The sequence below is a fragment of the Corvus moneduloides genome, chromosome 4 (assembly GCF_009650955.1).
Source record: "Corvus moneduloides isolate bCorMon1 chromosome 4, bCorMon1.pri, whole genome shotgun sequence".
Taxonomy (NCBI): domain Eukaryota; kingdom Metazoa; phylum Chordata; class Aves; order Passeriformes; family Corvidae; genus Corvus; species Corvus moneduloides.
In genome coordinates, this window is record NC_045479.1 from 13,063,948 (window position 1) to 13,086,624 (window position 22,677).

A 22,677-nucleotide genomic window follows, 5' to 3' on the forward strand; every position below is an offset into this window, starting at 1 on the left:
TACTCAATCTCTTCCTAGCCACAGGCCGGGGTTTGTAGATTGAAATTATACTGGCTTGACTCATTCTCTGTAAAATTTTATTGCCTGCTATTAATGCTTTGATTTATTTTATGTGCTCATCAAAACCTTTTGATTATTTATTCCAGCTTTTTTTTTCCAGGATCAAGTGTTTGACTAATGGTTCAAATGCATCTGTATCAATATTTTAGTTCAGCTCAACAGTGCATTTCTACTGACTCTCCAGCTACCTAAGCTGTTGCTGTGTGACACTACTTGCCAGAGCAGACAGAGGGAATGGTCCCCAGGCTCTTCCTTTCTCCTTGTTTTTAACACAGGGAGCATTTTGTGCTTTCTGGTCTCAGTAGCTCTGCCTGGTTCAAAGGGTTCATCAGCCGCCTGCTCCAGTATCCAAGGATGAAACTCAGCTCTGAGCACACATTACTCACCTAAACACATTCTAACTCCTTCCTCTGTGTTTGCACTGACAGCTTGCTCCTGGTGGGACTGTGTGGGTCACAGCACTCAGGGAGATAAGAACATTTGCTATTCTAATAATAGAAAAGTGGAGAACAGAACAAAGAATATAATGTTTTCCACATCTTTGGAACATGTACCCTGCTTTAGGGAATCATGAAATGGTTTCCCAGTGTGGAGGGAGGGGTTGCAGCTGCCCCATCAGCACCAGCAGTGCAGCACTTATTCCCACATCCCATGGTGTGGACAAGGTCTTGGAACTGCATGGGTTCCCTTCCCCTCACTAATATCCCCATCTTGTCATTCCCAACTGTCCCTGAACAAGAAGAGCCAAACTGGATCATTTCAAGGAAATGCTGGTATAGAAGTAAAATTAATGGGAATAAATTCTATTTTAAAAATATGTTCCATGCCATATGACTCCATTGGGAATAGTAAAATCTGTGAGTTTCCTTTCTGGCCACCACTCAGTTGCTATAAACTATCAGATTACTGTTTCTCTGAAGAAGGAAGTCCATTCATTCCTATCCTTGTGTAAGAAAAAATGGAGCAATCCAGAGGTGTTCAGTAGGTGTGTGCTGAGGTGTTAATACTCAGAAGTTGTAACCTACTACCTGGGAGCACATCATGGAACTTAGCTGATTAATCAGGGAAATTTTCTGCAGTGTGTAGCTGTTATTAACATGCATCAGGCATGGCAGGACAAGAAACCTCTCAGTAATGGTGGCTGGGGTCTGCTTTCACACCAACACCCTCTGAACTGCCTGGCATGAGATCAGCCCTGCCCTTCCAAATTGCCAGTCTCGAGATCTGCGCTGCCCTTTCTGACATCCACACTTTGTATTGTGAAAAGACAGGAGAAGCATGTCACAGAGGTTCTCTGAAGCTCACCCAACGAGCCTTGTGGAGTGTGGGTCAAAGCCAAATGCTTTAAAAACCAATGGCCAAACTGCTGTTGGCCCAGCTGGATCTGGTCATGTGTGCATGGAGTCTAATTTATGCTCCATAAGTGCAGGTGGCCCCAACTGCAGGGTCCTATTTTTTCCTAGGACATACCTAATTTAATGAATACTATGGGAACAGGTAAGAAAGGCTCAATAGAAGCATGTGGTGGGAAGTTCTGGGATATGCTTTCTGGGTGAACTGGGATATGCTGTTTCTAGGCCTCTCTGCAGCAACAGGAAGTTCAAAATTCCAAATCTCCTGTCCTAAACCATGGAGAGCTCCAGTGAAATCCGTGGAGCTGGCTGGAGTCACACCAGTGTAAAGGAAACAGGGAATGGGCCTGATAAAATCTATCAAATTACCCATTCCTGTTACTGGAAGCTTTGTGCAAGTCTTGGGTTAATATAGTTTGTCCATACATGAGAGTTAGGTGAATAAATGTTACCATGTTTATAAAAAAGGCCAAGGAAGTGTTCAAGGGTCTGAAATTTCTTAAAAACAGGCAGGAAGGAGTATGATTGCTCAGAGTTTACACTTGACCTAGTGTATTTCTTGGACTTTCTGCAGAAATGAAATGGTGCAAACTACTTTACTGCAGCAGATTGAAATGCACTGTGTTTAATTCAGTGCCTACTGGATGGACTGTGATCCTTTTGGCAATCTCATAGACACAGAAGAAATCAGAATTGAAATATGAATATTTAAGAGTAATTTCAAACTGCTGAAGTTGTTGTTATTACTATTATTATTACTACTATTATTATTATTATTATTATTATTATTACTATTATTACCACCAAGACTATTGCACTATTTGACAAATAGTGCAGACATTACCTGCCTGGATATAAAATAATTATTAATTTTTGCAGTAACAACACTGATTTATTTTTACTATAAAAGAGTCCAAACACCTTGGTAAATCAAGTCAATATTGCAGACATTTACACTTACTCATCTTTTTTGATACCATTACTTAGATTTGTCCTGTCTAAATCCAGGTATCCAAATGAGGCAATGAGCTGGAAGCCTGAATACCTTAGGTTCTTTGTACAGCTAAACTTTATAGTTCAAATATCCTTCAGGAAGTACCTGTAGAGAACATTTGAAAGCAACTTTAACTTTGGATTGCCCTCAGAGAGGGGACATCAACAGCTGTCCCCAGCTGGAAAATTAGTTTTAACAGGGCTAGGTATCCCGAAATACTCAGCTTTTTCAGATGCCAGGTTAGTTTGTCCTGCTTACATGGACATGGTTAAGCTTTTAGCCAGATCTGCAAGCAGAAAGTTTTTCCTCTGAGTTCAGACTTGCAAATGTCTTTGTTACCTTGATTGTTTTTGTTTTTTTAAATTTTCTTTAGCAGTGTGATTTAATCTTGATCATCCCTAAAACCTTCAAAAATTCCCTCCTACTTAAGGGACTTAGTACAGGAATGATGTTTTCTTTCCGTAGTTCATGGCTTTTCACTCTTTTTATTCCAGCTTGTGTTTATCTTCTTACAGAGTCAGGGAATTTCATGGTTCAGCATTTTCTGGGTGTTTTTTCTTTTTTCTCTCTCTCTTTTTTTTTTTTTAGATAAATCTCTATCACATGCATGAACAAATTATTTTTTTTCCTAGCCTATTGTTCTTATAGCTTTTCCCCATCAACCAGCCTTAAGGATTCTAAATGACCCCCCCCCAAAAAAAAAAAAAAAAAAAAGTTGTTAACAGCTGGTAAAGCAAAAAATCCTGCCTGGTCTTCCTTCTTATAATGAAACTGTGAAGAACTGTTGAGGGAAATGGAGCTCCTTAAGTAGAAACTGAGAGAAGAACTGATATTTATTGTCACACAAGTAGAAGATTTCTGCAAGAAAATAATCTTTGTCATGTCAATGGCTTGTTTAGGACAAGTTGCAAGCATGACTTACATTATGGCATATTCAGGCCAGCTGTTAGAAATGCTAGGCGTGAAAACATCAAGGGACATGAAAATATTTTAAAAAAAGGAAAATTCAACAAAATAAAATCTTAGAGAAAGAGAACTTTTTACCTGTTTATTAAATCTCTGTATAAGTTGATGTTTGCACTAACATTCCCTCAAACATTTCACTCACTCAGTCCCATGTCACAGTTGCAAGCATCAACGTGTGTCTCCCCAGCAAGGATCACTTGTGTGCAGCACAGATAGCAAAGGACACTGTCATGTGTTCTCTGGCACTTTTCTTGATTGACAATGATTGGGGTTTTGATGGATCTTTGCTAACCTTTAGGAGTCAGAGTTTGTTATGGGGCAGTCTGTTGTTTCGGGTTCTTGCTTACTTCAGCCTCCATAAACCTTTGGAAAAGTTACTGATTTTGCCCATTTTTGCTTGTTTGTTTGAAATTTATATCTGTTTTTCCAACAGGCCAATGGGGAAAAAAAGGCTGCAGCCTTATTGCCATCCTGTTGTGAGGATGCTGGAGCATCTTCTACTGTGAAGTCATCTTGTCCTGTGGGCTTCAGTGCAGGCCTTTTGGGCTTGCCCTAAACATGACATGACTCAATTTTACTGCTGAGAACAATGTTCTGGGAACAACGTCAAGGAAGTGGTGTTCTTCATTACCAGTACAGGGTATTCTTTTACCCCTTGCTCTGCTTTCTCATCTGCTGCTTTCACGTATGTGCTTTTCCATTCATCCTGTGTTCATAACACTCTCAATATGTTTGTTATAAATCTCTGCCACTTTAGCAGCCAGCTCACTCATTTTATCTGTGCACTGGGTCATTAAACTGGCTGACTGCATAAACATCCTCAATCTGCTGCTGCAGTTTGCCCACAATATATGTCAAAACTATTTATGAAATGCATGTTTATTTTACACATTAACAAATTCTTTCACTTGAAGCACAGGAACGTGTATATAGTGCCTCCTTTTTGCCTGACACCAGACATCCCTGGCTGCTGCTAATGGTTTTGGTCTGCCAAGTGCAAGGCTTTGTGTGTTGCTTCTGAGTAGGAGAGAGATCCACAATTTGAAATTGTGGCCTAATCAGAACAGAGCTTTATTTATGCCTGGTCTAAAGCCATTTATACCTCTGTCTGTCTAAAGCAGTAGGTTTAATTATAGATTCACACAGCTCTTAGTCTGCTATGCCTTCTGAAACTGCTGCTGTAGCACGGCCTGGTATAGCCCTGAGTAACTCAGAATTAGCAATCCAAAGCAGTGTTCACATGTCATTTTGGCAGCTGCTGGGACCAGTACCGTCTAGTGCCATTATTATAGCAGCATTAACACCATGTGGCACAGCAGCAAGTAATAATCAACTGAGAGAATCATCATCAGAAGTGCAATGAATTACCCTTCTTACTTTAACAGTGATGTCAAAATGTGTCCACAGAGAACTCAGCAAAATCACTATTTTTACTGTAGACAGATTTCCAGACAGTTATCTAATATTGTTGCACAAGGAATAGCTTCTGCAGATGCCATTATGCTATTACTGCTTGCAATTTCTAATTACTGTATTGACACTGAACCGTGCCGTAAATCAAGTCCCTCCTGATGGGAGAGAATTTGCTGAAAGTCCTTGCAAGGAGTTTCAAAGATAAACTGAGACTTTTCCTTGAGTTTCAATGCTTCCAGATGGTTGTTTATTAAGTCTTATCAGAGGAACAGAGCCACTAGCGTGACCCAGCTACAGCATAGAGCACAGAAAAGCAGGAGTGAGCTCTAGTTATCAAGATTTACACAGCTTTTAAAGGTATTTTAACCAATAGTTACTAAAAACGTACATTATTTTCACTTTCCTACCAATTATTCAGTAACACGACTAGGAACTGCGGAATTTTCTATCCAATCATTCCAAACTACTTTTACTGCAGAACATGGAGTAGTAGTAGAAGAAGAAGGTTTAGAGAACAACAACAATCCTGCATTTTGATACTTTTTACTCTTACCTATTCACCACAAAGAGAAGCCCAAAACCTCTAAATTTTTCACCCTGTGACAATCTTACATAGTAGTCTATCACCTGATTCACACCACTGTATTTTCTAGTTCTTGTCTGACTGTTGGTAATTTTTTCCAAGGTTTGAAGTTAAAACAGTATTGTTCAGGGGGGTAAGAACCCTTAAAAACAGGCAGAGAAATGTTCTCGGCACTCTGGGTTCCTACACTATATTTTTTGTTTCTTTAATGGCTAAGCTGAGTTGGAATTCCCGTTCTTACAGGTCTAGAGCTGTGGTCGTTTCCCTTTAAGTGAAATGAATCCCTTGTGCATGCATGTTACTCCTCTTCCTTTCAAAGTGTGTCTTCCCTCCCTGTGTCTAGGCCCCAAGCTGAATGGGAAACAAATAAGGGAAGAGTTGTTGTTTGGCCCTGTTCCTGTTTGCAGTCTCATGGCTGGCTGGTGACCCACGGAGCAGGCCCGGGATGGAATCATGTGCGCAGGCCGAGCATAAATTTGCAGGGTCGGATAAATAATCCTCTTCATAATTTCTCTATGAGCATGTGAATTACAGAAGGCTGTACAAAAGATCAGGCAGCAATCAGGGGCTCCTGATCCCACCTTTGTAATTCAGGCTGTTGGGAAATCCACTTCCCATTCCCCATGGCTTGCACAATGGCTGCTAGAGCCACAGAGTTCCCAGAGCTCTCGTGCCCCCGTGGGCCTGGCTGTCTTCTCAGATATTTTGTGTCACATTGCCTCGGGGTCACTTGCCTCAACGCTGCTGCTGAGAGCATTGCAGAGCTCAGCTCTGCATGTACTGCCTTCCCGTGTCACTACCATGGAAAGTTACAGAAGATGGTTCTCACAGTCCAACTCACCAGTGAGCAAAGGCTCATTTTGGACTACCCAGACGTGCCCACACGCCACATTTCACTTGTAATTGCTGCTGGGAAAGCGAGTAATTGAATCTGTATTTCTAGAGGCACGCAGTCATAGGACATCTGTGATAAATTTTGATTTTTCATTAAATTAACCCTACCAAAAAGTAGTACTGTGCTGATTGTGGAGTAAGTAATTGGTTTAATATTTTAATGAAGACACAGAACATTCAAAATATCTGTACTATAAAATGATTTTATAGTTGGTTTTAGTTTTAAGTAGTTTCAGTCATGCAATTTTGATTGACTTAACTCTGATTTGTGGTGATGAGCTTCAATCGTCCAATTTTGATTGAAGTACCTCCTGAGGGGAAACAGGAAGCTAGGGTGACCATTTGGGCCAAGAGGTGACTAAAAGGACACTGGGTGACTTTTTCCTTGCTAAGTCTTGGAAAATAGTGGGACACAGAAAGCTCTACTTTTTAGAGACAGACATTATCTAGTTGTTTTATCATCTTCCATATTATGATACTCTTACCCTTGCCTTTGCAAGTTTTTGTCATTTTTCAAAATGAGACCAGTCCAGGAGGTTTTGGTAATGGGGACCTCAAACTTTAACCTGTCCTACTATGTAACCTCAAATCATACTCTAAACCACAATCAGACATCACACCTCTGCTTTGTCTCTAAGAAAGGGACTCCTGGAAAATATTAGTAACTATTGACAGTACAGCACTTGCAAAGACCTGTACTGTGAATGGTGCCAATCAGATCTCTTACCTGTTAGAGTGTTTGAAATGCATTACATCTCCTTTAGCCCTCACCACCTGTGAAAACTACCTAAAATATATGTCTTTGACATGGAAATACGTATTTTTCTTAGGCTGGCTTAGATGTACTGAGGCAGAAAGTGTAGGTAGCTTCAAGGGGATGCTGTTCTGGAGCCAGAGCTCCTCCTGACACTGACCATGGCCACACTGACCACAAACACACAACTATTCCATCAACCATTTTTGTCTCCAGGTTAAATTGCAGGCTGATTTTCCTCCTGTCTGTGTTCCCATTTTCCCTAATCAAGTACTCTGTGAGCTCAAACCAGTAACTTTCTGTCTTAATTGATATGTTTCTTAAGGCTCAGGAGGAATGACAGCCATTGGTCTGAAAACAAGAGTTTTTCGTAGGGAGGAGGAACTTGCCCCTATATCACTCTTCCCACAGCTCCTTACGTAGATGGAAGATGCCTGGGTATTGGTACACCTTGTTCAGGTACCAGTGTTGAATGCTTCCAACTGAGGGTGAAAAGGAGGTTGTTTCAAAATTGTGGTGTCACTTTTACTGGTGATATCTGATACCAAAGCACAGAATATTTTGATAACTGTTCCACCCTTGTAAATTTTCTTGGTGAAAGCTGAAATGCTTATTTGCAGGAGAGAAAGCTTTCTAAACAAGAGTCTTATTTTCTGCTGATCAAAGTGGGTCCAGAAATTGTGGTGAATAAGCATTTCATCTTGTTTTATTTATCAGGATCTCATTTTATTGGGTTCCCCAGACATCAGAAAATGTTTTAATACATTGAGTAACTGCATCCCTCCATATATTCCCCATCTTCTATTACTTCAATTAATATCTCTCTTTTTAGGTCTGGAAGATTCCTCAAGGGTTCAGGAATCTGCATCTCCTCCCAGCTTCAGTAGGAGCACTGTTAGCACTGCCTCTTAAGAAGACAAGTTAAAATTTTCAAAATATGGGGCCTAGGATATTGCATTTTGAAAACGCTGAAACAAATGTCATAGGAAAGAAAGATAAATTTTTCATGTGTAAGACTTTTCACAGTGTTATCATAATTTTCATCTCAACAAATACGAGGTACTATGGACCTTAAAAGTGTCCATAATAAGATTTAAAAATAAGATTTTCCAATTTCTTGCTCTGTGTTTTGCTTCTAAACGGAGGGAGGAAATACAAGAGGGAGAAATAGAAATGAGAAAAAATACTGTATTTTTGTAAGCAAAAAGTAAATACATTACAGAAATACTTTGCTTTTTTTGGTTGTTTTTAAATGAGAAAGGCAGAATGGCAAAAGCTTTTGAAAATAAAATTCCAACCAATTCTGCTAGTCGTGGTTTTCCTATCAACTAGCATTGAACCAGTTTAATTAAACACCAACTACCTGGGCTGAGTGGTGATTTAACCAAATATCCAGTTCAGATGAAGCCACAAGGGGTCTGTCTGATCAATTAAGGTAAGAAGGATGTGCAGCTGTGTTTTCTCTGAAAGACAAAAATATTCCCAGAGACATCCTCTAAAGCATCTCTCCTTTTTCTCACAGTTTCTTTCTCAGTTTTGTGGAACAACATGAATCAAAATATCATTAGCTACTTTTTTCCAACATAGTATTGCCATAGCAACAGATAAAGTGAGTTTGTTGTGGGTTTTTTTTAGTCTAAATCAAAGAGTGCACACTCACATCAGCTGCTCAGGGCACCCTACAATGTATGAAATGAGTATTGGACATACGAACTTGTACTTCCATCTAGGATTTTCTGCAGAGGGAAAAGGGGGTTTGACCTTCTGAAGGTATCATTTAATCTTTTCAGGCACAACATGTCATATGTGTGTGATTCTTACCACTAGTGGCTGTTGCCTTATGGCTCAAATTTAAACCCAGTTACGTTCGACTGCTCTCAGAAATCCCTCAGTCCCATCTTGCAGTTAGTTGCTGCAAGTTGGCTCGCAGAATCTGTCTCATAAATAAAACCCCATAATTTTAAACAACTGCTGGATGATGATGTACATATCTGTGCATGTACAGACCAGATTTGGATCTGGGTTGTACAGATGAGGTTCATTTTTAATTGCAGCTAGAGTGACAATGCTTAACACGTTACACACAGCAATGCACATAGACCAGCAGGGTCTTCCTGAGATAATTGGGAGGAGGGATGAATTACTTCATCAGAATAGCTGAGTGCAGCCCATTTACATACCAATTCACAAAGTGAAGATTTGGCTAGGGTGGTTCTGGTCATATTATTTTGGTGGTGTCCAGATTGCGTCAGTGTGCCAGTATTTCATATGCAAAACTGCAAAATAACCCATTGGGCCACTTGAAATGAGATGGTGCTGCTCTTGGCTGCTACAGGGACAAGATGTAAAATAGAGAGTGAACAATGATGAAAGTCTGTTTAATTCCCTTTGACATTTCTCAGACCCTTTGCTTTATTACAGCAAATCTGATGTAAATGTCCCTGAAGTCACACTGATAAATCTTATGCTGTCTGCCAAGAGTCTGCCTGGAAGCATTGTGCACTTCAGGGAGGTGTTTTGCTACTGCTGTTCTACGGGAACTGCTGTTTTCACCACAAAGGCTGTTTAATTTTGTATAATTTCTGTACCATATGGTATTGCTGCTGTCTTGGACCTGGACCAATTGTGTTGTAACAATTTCTCCCACTTTTTCTTTACTTATATGAACCCTTTAACCCTTTAACCACACTGTCAGATTGGTGTCACAGGCTTGTTATGAAGTATAAGAGAAGTACCTTAGATATACCCTACCCAGGAGCTTCAGAAAGTGTTTTGGGAGAGTCTGTGGGTGCAGCATTCCTTGAGACATAAAGTTTCTGCAGTATGCTGGTTACTGGATAATTTATGAAGTTTTAATTTGTTTTCAAATTTGTTTTCTGCTAAGACACTGCCTTCCACTGCTGGGCCATTAACACCTCCTACTGTAATGGGGTAGAGTTATTTTAAATTAATCTCGATCTTTTGATTAATTTTTTATTCCCAATTTTAATCCATGTAAAGTGAGATTTAATAAAGTTCTGTGTGCTATAAAATGGACTTTAGATTTACATTACCATTTCCTTATTTCAGCAAGTGTAGCAGATGACATCATGAAGAAGAGAACAAGAAAAGATCCCAGATCCAGGACATTAGTATTTTGTGCTAAATACAGGGGTATCAAATAACACAAAGAACAGGGCAGTGTGTATTAAATCCTGAACTACTGCACTTAATCTGCAGCAGTTGAATTACCTGGATGACATATTATTAACTGAAATACAACATAAAATGTGATCACAATAATTTTAAATGTATTTGGGGTTTGTCCTTTTTATGGAAATGGATTTGAACAGAAGTTCTTTTCTGTTCCCAGAAGTCTGAACAGAGATTTGTTAAGAAGCTTCCAGCTTACAGATATGCAGCTCCAGAGACTGGAGGATGAGGATTTAGATAAAAGGCAGATGTGGGACCCTTTATGGTTGAATGTTTCTCTGAAAGCAAGGCACTGCACTACATATCTTGCCTGCAAAAAAAGATATGGATCTTCTTAAGGATTAAATACATCCTCTTATGGTAGTGGATTTTTAAAGAATGTATTCTGTATGGAACAAATAACAGAAAAAATCCCCACACCGTATTTTTTATGCAACAGATGTCAGATTTCAGGGTTACTATGGGCAAATGAATTTCATCTTTTCCTATAGAAGAGATTTCTTATAGTTTTGATGGTTTGTTTTCCCTTACGCTATGCATTTTTCCCAACATAGAATGTGGCAGGGCTCAAGTAGGAAAACTTCTGGAATTACAGAGATGGAAAGGGATGTGAGAGACATTTTGTGTGGGCTCTACCAGGTCTAGTAAAAATGGTGGGGATGAGTTCTACAAGACACTTGTCATGGTTATTACCCTTTTAAAATATTCTCTTGCTGTACAAAGTAAGGCAGATACACGCAAAAAATATATCAGGCTGAAAATTTATTTCCATACATCAAAGAAGAAGAAAAGAAAAAGATACAAGTAAAGTTTTCAAAACTTTAACCATGTAGACACTGTCATTCTCCACGGGGCGACATTGTCATATCCAGTGGGGAAGTAGTTCCCACTATCTTCTATACCGGGTTTAGGATGAGAAGAATAATCATCTGAAAATGTATTTTTCTCTCCAAATGCTCTATAGGGAGCCTAGTAACAGGCAGAGACACAAGCAGTCAAGTGTCTGCCATTTAATCCTGGGTGAGGTGAGTTCTGTGTTTAGTATCTAGTGCCCCTTTCAGGCATTCAGTCTGAAATTAAACACCTAAAATTTTTATTTCTGACTATTACATCTCTAAAAGCCAACATTTGTAAATGGGACTAAACAATGTAGGTGCCTTGTTGAGTTTAATGGGAGAAAATGAACCTGATCCTACATTAGTTCTGTTTTGGTTGCAGAGGGTTTAAAATCTGACTGGTGGGTTTGCTGGGTTAGAAATAATGAAGATTTTCTGTGCAACGCAAAAGAATGGCTTGAACTGTCCAGTGTCAGCCTAGAGCACTCAAATTCAATATAGCACAGAGGAGGGAGTCCCCACCCCTGCGGGTGTCCACGGAACAACTGGATGTGGCACTCAGTGCTCTGGGCTGGGTGACAAGGTGGGGGACTGGTCACAGGATGGACTTCATGACCTCGAAGGTCTTTTCCAGCCTTAATGATTCTGTGATTCTTTAAAAACAAAAAGAATCCCCCTTTTCCCAGTTCCTCACACACAGACACACATGCAAAATCCACAATATCATTGTTAAGGAAAATACAAGTGGGTCTATGGGTTTGGTAGAATTTAAATTATAGTACAAAAGGTTTACTTTGTGATATTTATGATGCAACTCCTCTACACTCAGAGGATGTGGAAATCTTGCATTATTCTTGACAGCCTTGAAAAGCCGTCTAATATTAAAGGAATAGCTCTCAGATTTTGTGGGGTTTTTGAAGGAAACAAAAGAGTGTAATGCAAACCACACATGTTCAGTTGCCCAGGTCGGTTTGTTTGGTTTGGTTTTTTTTAATAAAACAACCTTTCTCAAACAGAACAAATAAACCTGGAGATCTGAAAATTTGTATTGTGTGCAGGATCTAACTTTTTCAAAGATCAAGAGGTACCAAGGCAAATGGTAGCATTGCATTTGGTGCCTCTGACTCCACCATGGAGCCATTGTCCCTCAAAGATCAGAAGGTTTGTAAATCCCTGTTCAAGGCCTGTGGCTTTCTACACCTTTTATAGAGATGAGCTCTGAGGTCTGGGATTTTGTCGTCCTTCTCCATATAGAGTTCTTTGCTGCTTAGATTGCTCTGTTGAAATCTTGCTGTATATATTTTCCACAACAATTTTCCCCATAGAAACCAGGCATGATAACTTTTAAAAAAAGCTGTGGAAAATATTTCAAATAATTCTAAGCTTCTGCTGCTTCCCCACTCCAAGCTTAATAACAATAAGTATTTTAAACAGACAGAGAAGTTATCCAAAGACCCGGCTGCATTTTCTACTACATTAAAAAAAATTAAAATTAAAAATTAAGTCTTTGCTACTGCATTACGATTTTCTTGGTAGAACCATTAATTTTTCTTCGATAAAATGAGCAATGTATAATTAAAACAAATACAGAACTTTTTTTTTTTTTTAAGTAGGGTTGCAAGTGTAAGTAAAATTAATCTTGAAAGCTGTGTCAGTCTGATCTTTTTATATGGTGGCACGAGTTCTGACACAGCACTGTGGGGATTCTGTCACTGTGACAAATTTAGAAGCAAAATAAAGACTTGATTGTCCATAACTTATATAATCTACTCTGAATATCTTCTTGTATTTCTGTTAGAATAAAACCCTGGTATGAATTATGTAAGTTGATTTACAATCAGTCAAGGGATTTATCCGGCTCGGCACAATGAGAGGTTTTCTCCAAAACAGCTACTTTAGTGTCAACCTGCACAAGTGGATGAAATGATGGTGATTTCAGCTCTTCACCTAAGAAATGGAAAAGACAAGGAGCCTGCAGGCAGCTCCCTGAGTTTGGCTAATAAATGGGAACTCATTAGGGCCCCGTGCCTGGATTGCAAGTGTTGGAGTGCCATAAAGTACACGTAGAGGGAGACCCATGGATTGGTCCACAATATGGAAAATGGCAGAGAGAGCTGCTGGCAGCTGAATCCAGAACAGCTTGTGGTGTGAACGCTGTCCAGAGTGCAGCTGCCTTTCCTTTCCTGGTTAGTGAGTTCAATAAACCAAGACAATTCAGGTGGAGAGTGCTCAGCCAGGACCTGCGGTAGGGTATATCTAAGGTACTTCTGTTCTACTTCATCAATTAATCCATGCTGCAGCGCTTGCCAGGTCATTTTCCTCACATCGGTGAGTCCTAATTTGTGAAAATCTTTTCCCACACACTCTGTTCCTCCACCATTTTGGTTTCTTTGAGTTCAGCTGGTCGAGCTGATGGAAGCCCACCAGGGTGTGGAAATCAGTGCCAGCCGGGCTGTGGATTTTACAGAACGAAGGAACCAAAACTCAGAGGTTCTGTTAAGATCCGCTTAGAATGTTTTGCATTCTGCCTCTCCCTCCCAAAGCCATCAGGGGAAGCAGCTTCTGCCTTTAAGCTGCCCATCCGCCATGGTCAGGCACTCCTCTCGCTCCGGGGCCGCGGGGCCACCAGCCCGCGGAGGGACCCCCGCCGCCGGTGAGTGCCCCGGGGAGCGGCGGGGGCGGGCGCCCGAGAGGGTGGCGCATCCTTCCTCGCATTCCTCCCTGCATCCTTCCCCGTACCCCTTTCCGCATCCCTACCCACATCCGTCGTTGCATCCCTCCCCGCATCCTTCCCCATATCCCTCCCTGCACCCATCCTACATCCTTCCCCGCATCCCTCCCCGCATCCCTCTCCGCATTCCCCCCCCCCGCACCCGCTGCCCGGGCGGCAGTCCCGGTGCTGGCGGCGCCGGTTCCCGGTTCGGTCCCGCGGTTCCGGTGCCCGGTTCGGTCCCGCACCACTGGCAGCTCTGCAGCCGAAGAAGCTCCGGCGTGGGGAGATATTGGTGCCAGAGCTCGTCTTCTGGTGACGTGCTGGACGTGGGGGTACCTGAGGATCGGCCTGTGGTTGTTTCCAGTCATTTAAAGGTCCAAACATTCCCTGAAATATTTTGAATTCCTGTAATTACCTTTTTTTCCCCTCCTTCCCCCCTCCCTCCGCCTGGCAAATCGAAAAGCCCTGATAGAAAATGCCAGATCCGGGCTGAGTGTTCTGACATTTCAGAGCCATTCATTTTTCTTAATCCTTTTAAAATGCATTTCAGTGCATTTTAGTTTGTCATGTAGAGGAATGAAAGCGCCCCATTTAGAAACAGCAAAATGAAACATGCTGGTTGATTCCATGTTCATTTTGCGTTATTTTTTCCTTCCTGTTTAAACAATTTTGTAGAAAAAACAGAGCTGAATAACAATGAACTAAACATTCATGTTTTGGTAAAGAAAATCGTGACCATAAATGTCACGCACTTCTGTCAGAAATTGCATGTATTTTCAAAAACATCACATGACAATGCTATTTCAGATGATGATTAGATAGGTTAAATACTGTTTTTTTTAATCTTCTTTAACAAACATAGATATATAGCAGAGCTCAGAGACTTCCAATCCACAATCTTTTTTCTAAAGCATTTGATACATGAAAAGGGAAGAAATAAAAGAAAAAAAAAGTACACGCAAGTCAAAGATTTCACGTGCCTTGGAGGACTGCTGAGGTCTGTCTCAGTTGCTCAGCATAAAGCTGTGTTGGTGTTTCAAATCAATGGGAGCTAACAAAAGGTACTAGTTATCTCTAGCTCCGAGGTTTCTGATTTCTTATCCCTACAACAGTCAGGTTTGAAACATCAGAGAAAAAGGAGCAGTCCGGGTTTGCCAAGGTTCTGATAAATCCGGCAGTGTTTGGCCTCAGCCATCCAACTCCATCCTCAGCTCACAGTTCACTTTAACCCCATTCATGGAAACATGGTAACACCTTTGACCTCAATCCCGTGGAAACCATTTGCTCTCTAATCATCTAGACACAATTCCTGGATTCTGCAAGGTCTAAGCAAAATTCTGTCCCAGGGGCCTCCAGCTCTAGGACCTAATGACTGAACAGGAATAGGTCTGGATGATCCTTGTGTGTCCCTTCCAGCTCAGGGTATTCTGTGATTCCAACAGTTGTACTCAAAACCACCCTGCATTGCCACATGTCCTGTGCTGCACCACAAGTCCCAGATCTTTGCAATTTATGGCCTCACGTTGTAGGGCTCAAGTGAAACTGTCACGATGGAAAAATCTGAATTTTGGTTTGTCTTTGTTTGATGGTGCTGCGAGAAAATGAGCAAACAAACCAACCGACCACATGTAGGCTCTCTTGGGACTTTCTTACCTCTAAGTAAACATATACAATGGATTTTGCAACTAAAAAATATTATCCCACGTAAATAAGGGCTATTGTATTCAAAACTATATTCCTGGTATGAGCATCAAATTAGTTTGGAATTTTATTTCAAGTTTTAAAAAGGCTGTGTCAAAGGAAACAGACCTCTATGATCAAAAGCGAGATTTGGTCTGTATTTTAAGCAAAAAAGCTGGAGGGATTTAGCTAAGTAAGCAAAGTAAAATATCTGAGTAGACTCTTCTGCTTAAGATGGTAGAAGAGATGCAAAATTATGTTGCCAAATTCAAATTATCCAAGATTAATTCCAAAGAAATCAAAAAGACGAATCTCTGCAATCCTGCCAAAAGTTAGGCTACCTGTCTAAATCAATTCCTTCAGATTAGCCATCTGCTAATAGTCCCTGTGCTGCATTGCAGCCTCTTGGAATCTTACTGCTCCAGACAAGGAAAAACGAAAATAAAAGCAAGCAGAAGAAATCCCAGGGGACTGTAGCTTCAGGAGGCGAAAAATTGGTGCTTTTTGTTTGCCTGTCTCTTCCCAGTTTCCTGCCCCCTTCAGCGTATGAGAAAGGCAAGAAGAGTTTGTGCACTTTGGAAACTCGATAGGAGGCAGCAGCTGATCTTCCCATCACCAGCCTAAAAATAATCCACTCCAGGGCTTGGAGCGGCTTCACTAAGTGGAGGAAAATCCTGCCATCGGGATGATATTGATCACATAGCACAACCGAGTGACACGTTGGGTTGGTATTTTGGGGTTGTGTTTACAAAGGTAAGCTGCAGAGTTTGATCTAACATTCAGCAACCAAACGGGGCGTGCGATGACCCTCCCCCCATTATCTCCCACTAACCACCTCCTCCTCCTCCTTCCCTTTATATCTGTGGGACAGGGCTGCTCCTCGTTCTTTCCTGGGATTACAACTCCAATCTCTTTTTCCTTTTCCATCCGCAGGCATTCTCAGCCTTTACCGTCCCCTCCTGCTGATGTTTTCTTTGCTGCTGTTCACAGGGCTCTGTTTCTTTTTTTAAACTGTCCTGTCTTGGCAATGTGAAGTCGAAGGTTTTACAGCAGGCAGCGTAGCACGCTGGTGTTGGGGATCGCATTGTGTGGAGAAGCTTTCCAAAAAAGAAAGAAAAAAAAAAGCGATGTATTTAGATGTGTGAGACCACTGCAGATGTTTGTGTGAAATGCTTTGCAGTGCCAATAGCCTGTTTAGCACCACTGCCGTTGTGATTTTCCCTGTGTTTGGAGCCTGATCCAGAAGGCTCCCGAAGTCAATGAGATTCTTTGCATTGACTTCAGCACCGTTTGGATCAGGCTGTGGCACACGGCAGTTAGCGCTGCGAATGCTGACAAGCACCAGAGGTAATTCATCATCCTCAGGCCCAGGGGAGCTGGGACAGTGCTTAGCAAGGAAGAGGGGTCTGTGGAGTATAGGTGGTCACAGCTTAAATAAGGAATAAAAAGAAAATTGTATTTTGTATTGGGTCATTTTTGATAAAATATATTTTAAAGGGGCAGTGCTTTAAGCCGTTACCTCAGTAGAACTCTTTGCAAGACTGTAGATCACATAGGTTGGGTTAGAGTGCTTTTAGGAAGGTAAGAAGAGCAAACTAGAAGGGTTAAACCTAGAAAGGAAAGAGATTCAGAGCACTAACCTAAAATCTGTGGAAAACCTCAGAGTTAGGCCTTCCATTGTGTGCATTCAAAGCTCTAAATTAATCATTTGTCCTTAGTTAAAATTTACTATGGGAAATTCCAGAAGGAAAGACAAATTCTTGCTTTTGTGATTTCTTCGGAAGATAAGAACTAAGTACTTTTGTAAAACTACTTTCTCCACCCTGCACCTATATGCATACACATATGTATATACATACATGTTTATATGTATATATGGGCATATAATGCACATTATATGTAAGACCAAAATTAAATTTGATCTGAACTGAGACACAAGTATGCTCTGTAAATGGATATATTTTAATTAGGAAGTGCAACTGTCAATTTATATCTTTTTTTTTTAATATGGACAACAGAACTACTGCAATAAATGTTTTTCAAAATATTCTTATTCCCCCAAACAAGCTCCACCTGAGGAGTGTACTTATACTCTTTATAGTCATAAGTACCTTGCAGAGCATGACGATCAGAGTGATAATCCAGGTAAGATGAAACTCTTGAATATGAAGATTTTTAAGTCCACTTTAAAAGACCCTTAAGGTAGTTAAAATGTCTTTAATTAGAATTCTTATAGTTTTGTACTTGGTGAGGATGTTCTCATAATTTTAATGGAAATTTAGATTATCTACCATTTTTCCATTGTCTTCTTCAGAATTGCTTATGGAAAATATATCTCATGAACTGGCTTAGTGCCCTGAGAATCCCCATTTATGCTTGTTAAAATGAGATTTGTGAGTGTTTAGGTTCAATGTTTTGTCATTTCCATGTTTACGACTTTGACCTATTTTCTTTCTTCCCAAAACTTCTCTCCTCTTCCCAGTGAATATTTATTCATGAATCCCTTTTGTGGTGCTTTCTGTTTATTCTCTTTCAACTGTGTCTGTCCACCTTAGCCTAAAACCAGGAAGTCTCGACTTGCCAGTAATGGGGACCTTAGCATATAAATTTAAATGGTTAAAGAACATGAAGGGTTTTTTAGCTATTTCATTGAAGGGTGAACTGCTGTTCAGATAGTTCACATCTCATTAAAGTAAACCAACAGGGAATCAGATTCCCAAATGATGTAAAGGAGAGATGAAACTTGCATTCCACTGGTAGCAACATGGGCCCATCCTCCAGATTGTTCTTCCCATTCCCCTCCTCTGTGAAGTTTGGCTGGTAGCTTTAGCTCATACTGACTATTCAGCACAGGCCATTCTCAAAGGGAGAAGGAAAAACCACCTCTGAGAATCTCTGATGAGTTGTAGAGTTCATAAAGACAGAAGTTAAAGTGAGCAATTTGACAGTAACTTTGAAGGACGAAGGCCTTCCAGCCTACAAGTGTTAAAACAAAAAATTACCTGGCACTCAGCACTCCTGCTGGGTTTGCTGAATGCAGCTGGTGTCCTCAGATGGCACATGCTTGTTATCAGATGATCTCTGTCCCATTACTACATTTCCATGTCTGAAATGATAGATTAAACCTAGCATGCTTGGCAACATTATTATAAAGTATAACATTCCTGCAATAATTAGCAGTGAAGCAAATACATTGTGGTGTACCCACCTTGGTGCAGTCACCCCAGCATAACTTGTTGGCCTACTGTATTCAACAGCAAGTGAAATTTTCTCTGGGAAAGCCATTTTTTGTAATGACTATGAATAACATTTTCTTTTTAAATGAGTTTATGAGCACCTCAACAGTTATTTTGAAAAGTTGCTACTACCTGATGAGAAGTAGTGGTTCATAACTGCAGAGGACCAACAAATTTCCAACTAACTTGCTACCCCTTCATCTGTTTTCTCCAGAATATTCATGTTTAGGTTACACAATTTCTTTTCTCAGTGTGGCAGTTAGACTGCTCCCATTTCGTTCAGACATTGCTGTTTGCCAGTCAAAGCCATCTTCCTGTAGAGAAACTTTTAGCTCCAAAGATTCCAGCCTAAACATGAGCTTAGAGAAAAGGTCAATCCATATGAGAAGAGGCCTTTGCTTTCCAGTGCCTCTCCCTTCCTTTGGGACCCACAGATAAAGTTTTGCTAAGAGGCTGGTGGACATTTCTCCACTCATATGTCCTTGAGAAGTCCTGCATGAGCCAACTTGGGAATTGAAGTAGGGTAACTGCAGCAGTTCAGCTCTGATGTCAAGCTTGATGTGAGCAGGGCTTCTTATCTTGTGAACAGCACCACAGAGATTAAGACTGTTAATTGGGAGACTGAACTAATGTTTGTGTGGCTCTCTGCTGGACTGTGAGTCCACAGCAAGGCAGGCAGACTGCTGAGGGTGATAAACCCACCTGGCTTTGCTGCTTAATTCACCTGTGTACCCTTCCAGCCAGGCTGGCTCTATGCTGCTGCCAGTGCTCCCAAAGAAGGGTCCTGGCAGGTGTAGGAGGGCAGCTGCTGCTATGGAATGTGATAACCTCTGAGTTGGAGGATTAAAGGCTTTAATCTCTACCATCCCTGTTACAACAGAAATCTCTTCAAATTTCTCTTAATGTGGCTCTGCAGCCCAGTTTTACCCCTTTGATCTCTCCCTGCATACTTACTGCCACCTAAAAAGTCTGTCTCCTCATCTTTGGGAAGGAGAAAATCACCTTTGGCCACAGGGTGGGAAAACATGAGTCAGCTCTATATTCTGATTTGCTTAGGTCTAACTCAAAGACCTTCAGCATTACAGGTTTTGCTGTTCTGTGTGATCAGCATTCTGTCTTTTTTTGTGGGAAAAACAGAAAAATATTCCATGTATTTAGTTATGTGGAGAGAAACCAACAGCACTTCCTCACATGGGCAAGATACCTCTATTTCCCTCTCTACAGATCTAGTTCTGACTGAAGCCCATCATTTGCTTACTAGAAGAGTTAAAGCCAAGAGAAGAATAATTTTATTTTTATTACGAGAACCAAATTTGTCATAGAAGTGTTCCATCTTCCCTTCCTGCTGCAGTTTTTGATGAGTTACAACAGTAAGCACAACTGCAATTCTTCGTTCTTCATGCTCATCTTCTTTTGGTTTTTTAATTTGTTGTTCTTCCTCTTCACATTTTCATTTAATTTCATTTAATTTCATTTCATTTCATTTCATGGAATCTTTTGGTTGTACAGAAAGAAGGGAATAGTGCCTTTTCGCCCTTTCACTGAGTCACTGCAGTCAAGATCTTCAATCTCTCTTAGTTTCCAGGCTCAGTTTTTTGAGTGAAAGCTTTCACTAGGACTCATTAAAAGTCAGTGTAGCTGAGGCCTTTTAAAACTCTTTAAAATTCTTAGAATTATTAAAGATCTCTTTAGCATTAACTCCCACTACTGAAATACTGTTTGAAAATGCAACTTAGACACTCTTAATTAGTCCAAAGCTTTTGAACATGCCGTTTACACTGTTTGCAGACCTAAGAATGTGTCTTTCTGTAGGTACACTGAACTTTCCAAGCGTAGGATCTGAGTATGCACACAAGGAATTTGGCCATTGTATTATCAAATTTTTATTTGAAAAAGATTGAAGGCTGCACTGTTTTCTTGGATGAGCTATTGCATCTGAAAACTTGTCATGGTCCAACTCCTGTTATTTTTAGCAGAGCTGCAAAAACAATGTTGAAAAATGCCCTGTACTGTCTAGAGAAATCAAGGATTTGTTCTTCTGCCTTAGGGGCTTTTCTTTCTGTCCTTCTTTGGAGATGAACACAGCTTGTTAAACTTTGAGGCTAATGAAAATGAGCTTCTAGGGGCATGCCCTGATGCAGCAGAAAGTAATGGCTAATTTCAGCTTTGAACCAAAGGGCATTGACTGTAAATGCAAAGCATCCTCCCTTTGATATCAGCAAAACTTCATCCAGTATATTCCCCTTATCTAGGAAACTTGAGCCAAGAGGTAGGAACTACATTACATGCTTTATTCCAGGGGGTGATGGGTCTGTGCATCTCTCCACCTGCAGAGTTTCCTCTGTATTTAAGTTTTCCAAAAAACACAGCAAGATCCAGTGGTTTGTGTCACAAAACTGTGGAGGGTGTGTTGGATCTGCTTTCTGCACCAGAAATGGGTGGAAAAGGAATGATGGAGAGGTTCCTGTCTCCCCACAAGGCACACTGGAGATGACATTATTTCTCAGAGCTCTAAGGTAGTTTTACCTCTAAGGTAGCAGAGTGTTTTCATATCCCATTCTTGAATACCCAGAGAACTGCCAGCAGCAGAATGTGTTATGAAATTTGGGATGTGTCAACAGATGCAGAACATGAGTCCTCCACTTCCAGCCACAGCTCGTTCCCAGCACAGGGGAGATGGACAAGCGGGTGGAAGAAAGGAAGGAATGGAGGGAGGAGGGATCACTGGACTATTAATGCTTCCCTGTCAGTGCCAAACTGTACTGGATGTGTGTCCTGAGCTGCGTGCTGCTAAGCAGGGAAGTTGTACATTTTCTGATTTGGCATTTTGTGAGCTGCATTGGGTTAGCACAGCATCACGTCACTGATCAGAATATTTTGATAGACATTAAGCCTGTGGAAGTTTAATGAACATGGTAACTAGGTAAATTGATTCATGATGAAGTTTTCTATTAAAAATCTTAGGAATTTAGTGTCAATTACCCTGTCTCATTTCATTTGCAATGTAATCTTTTTTATTTTCTGAGGATTTTTTCAAACTATCCAACCTAGGCTTGATTTTCTCTCTCATTTTAAGAGAAGATGATTAAATTCTACTTCTCTCTTTTTGAAATGAACGTGTAACAAAAGTATGGTGAAAGACTGTCCATACCTTCTCTTGAAAAATATCACCAGTATGATAGGCACTGTCTCTAGACATCAATATGAGCTAATAGGACCAGGTTCTTTTCTCAGCCCTGGCAATGTGTGAAGGACAATTGGTTTTAAGAGTGTTACTGGACATACTCCACCACAAAACCAGGCACAGCACAGATTCTTGTGAAGATTCAGATGTGATTCTTCAAAGATGCATCTTTCCCAAGAGCTTTTAGGGACTATTGTTTGAGGTGGGATAGGAAACATCTGCAAACTGATGGTGGGTTCTAGTTAGAAGAAAACACCCTCCCTGCAGTTAATAGTCCTTCACTTGAACATTTGCTGCCTCTATTCCATTTCCCTTCCAGAAAAATTGGAAAAAAACCACCAGTTCCCTTAGCTTCCCTTGGATGTGGTTTTCATCCTTTCTCCCAGATTGATATTTGGCTAGAAGCCAAAAGCTACACTGGGAGTCAATGATTCAGTGCTCATCTGAACCCAGGATTCTCCTGCCTTTCGGTACCACTCCAACCACTAGACCACAACAGCATCTTATGCTGCCTCAGAAAAGAGTCATCCTTGTGGGAAAGGGAGGAAAATTCCCAGCAGAACTCCCTTGGACTTCTGACCTTCGACAAAAATGAGGAAACAGCACTTCTGATTTTCAAGAGATTACCATTATCATTATCTTTCCCTTAAAAAAGACATGTCAAGCTTTTACAAATTAAACCCAAACAACCCCTGTGTGTTTGTTTTTAAAGTTCCATCTTTTTTTGCTAATAACTCCTCGATATATTCAGACAGAGCCCGCATTAACAGAGTGTTTCTTTTTTTTGTTATTAGCCTTATGCATTTATGAATGTATTTTG

At 40.6% G+C, this 22,677-nt stretch overlaps 1 protein-coding gene and 1 long non-coding RNA gene across 6 annotated transcripts in view; one reads left to right on the forward strand and one right to left on the reverse strand.

Annotated features, from left to right (window-relative positions):
- Window positions 1–10,955: 10,955 nt before the first annotated feature.
- Window positions 10,956–14,192, reverse strand: LOC116442936. Its single transcript, XR_004239698.1, has 2 exons — window positions 13,918–14,192; window positions 10,956–13,496 (listed from the first exon to the last, which is right to left on the reverse strand). It is a non-coding gene; the product is annotated as an uncharacterized LOC116442936 (long non-coding RNA).
- Window positions 13,487–22,677, forward strand: part of ABCC9 (ATP binding cassette subfamily C member 9) — a 71,285-nt gene continuing 62,094 nt past the window's right edge. The window contains exons 1-3 of one of the 5 annotated variants that reach the window (XM_032106617.1): window positions 13,490–13,697; window positions 15,964–16,190; window positions 17,505–17,582. The gene's annotated coding sequence lies outside the window, so the exon portion shown is untranslated. Of the gene's footprint in view, window positions 13,698–15,963; window positions 16,191–17,504; window positions 17,583–22,677 lie in introns of all 5 variants that reach the window. The other 4 variants (XM_032106619.1, XM_032106621.1, XM_032106618.1 and 1 more) reach the window with 4 other exon arrangements.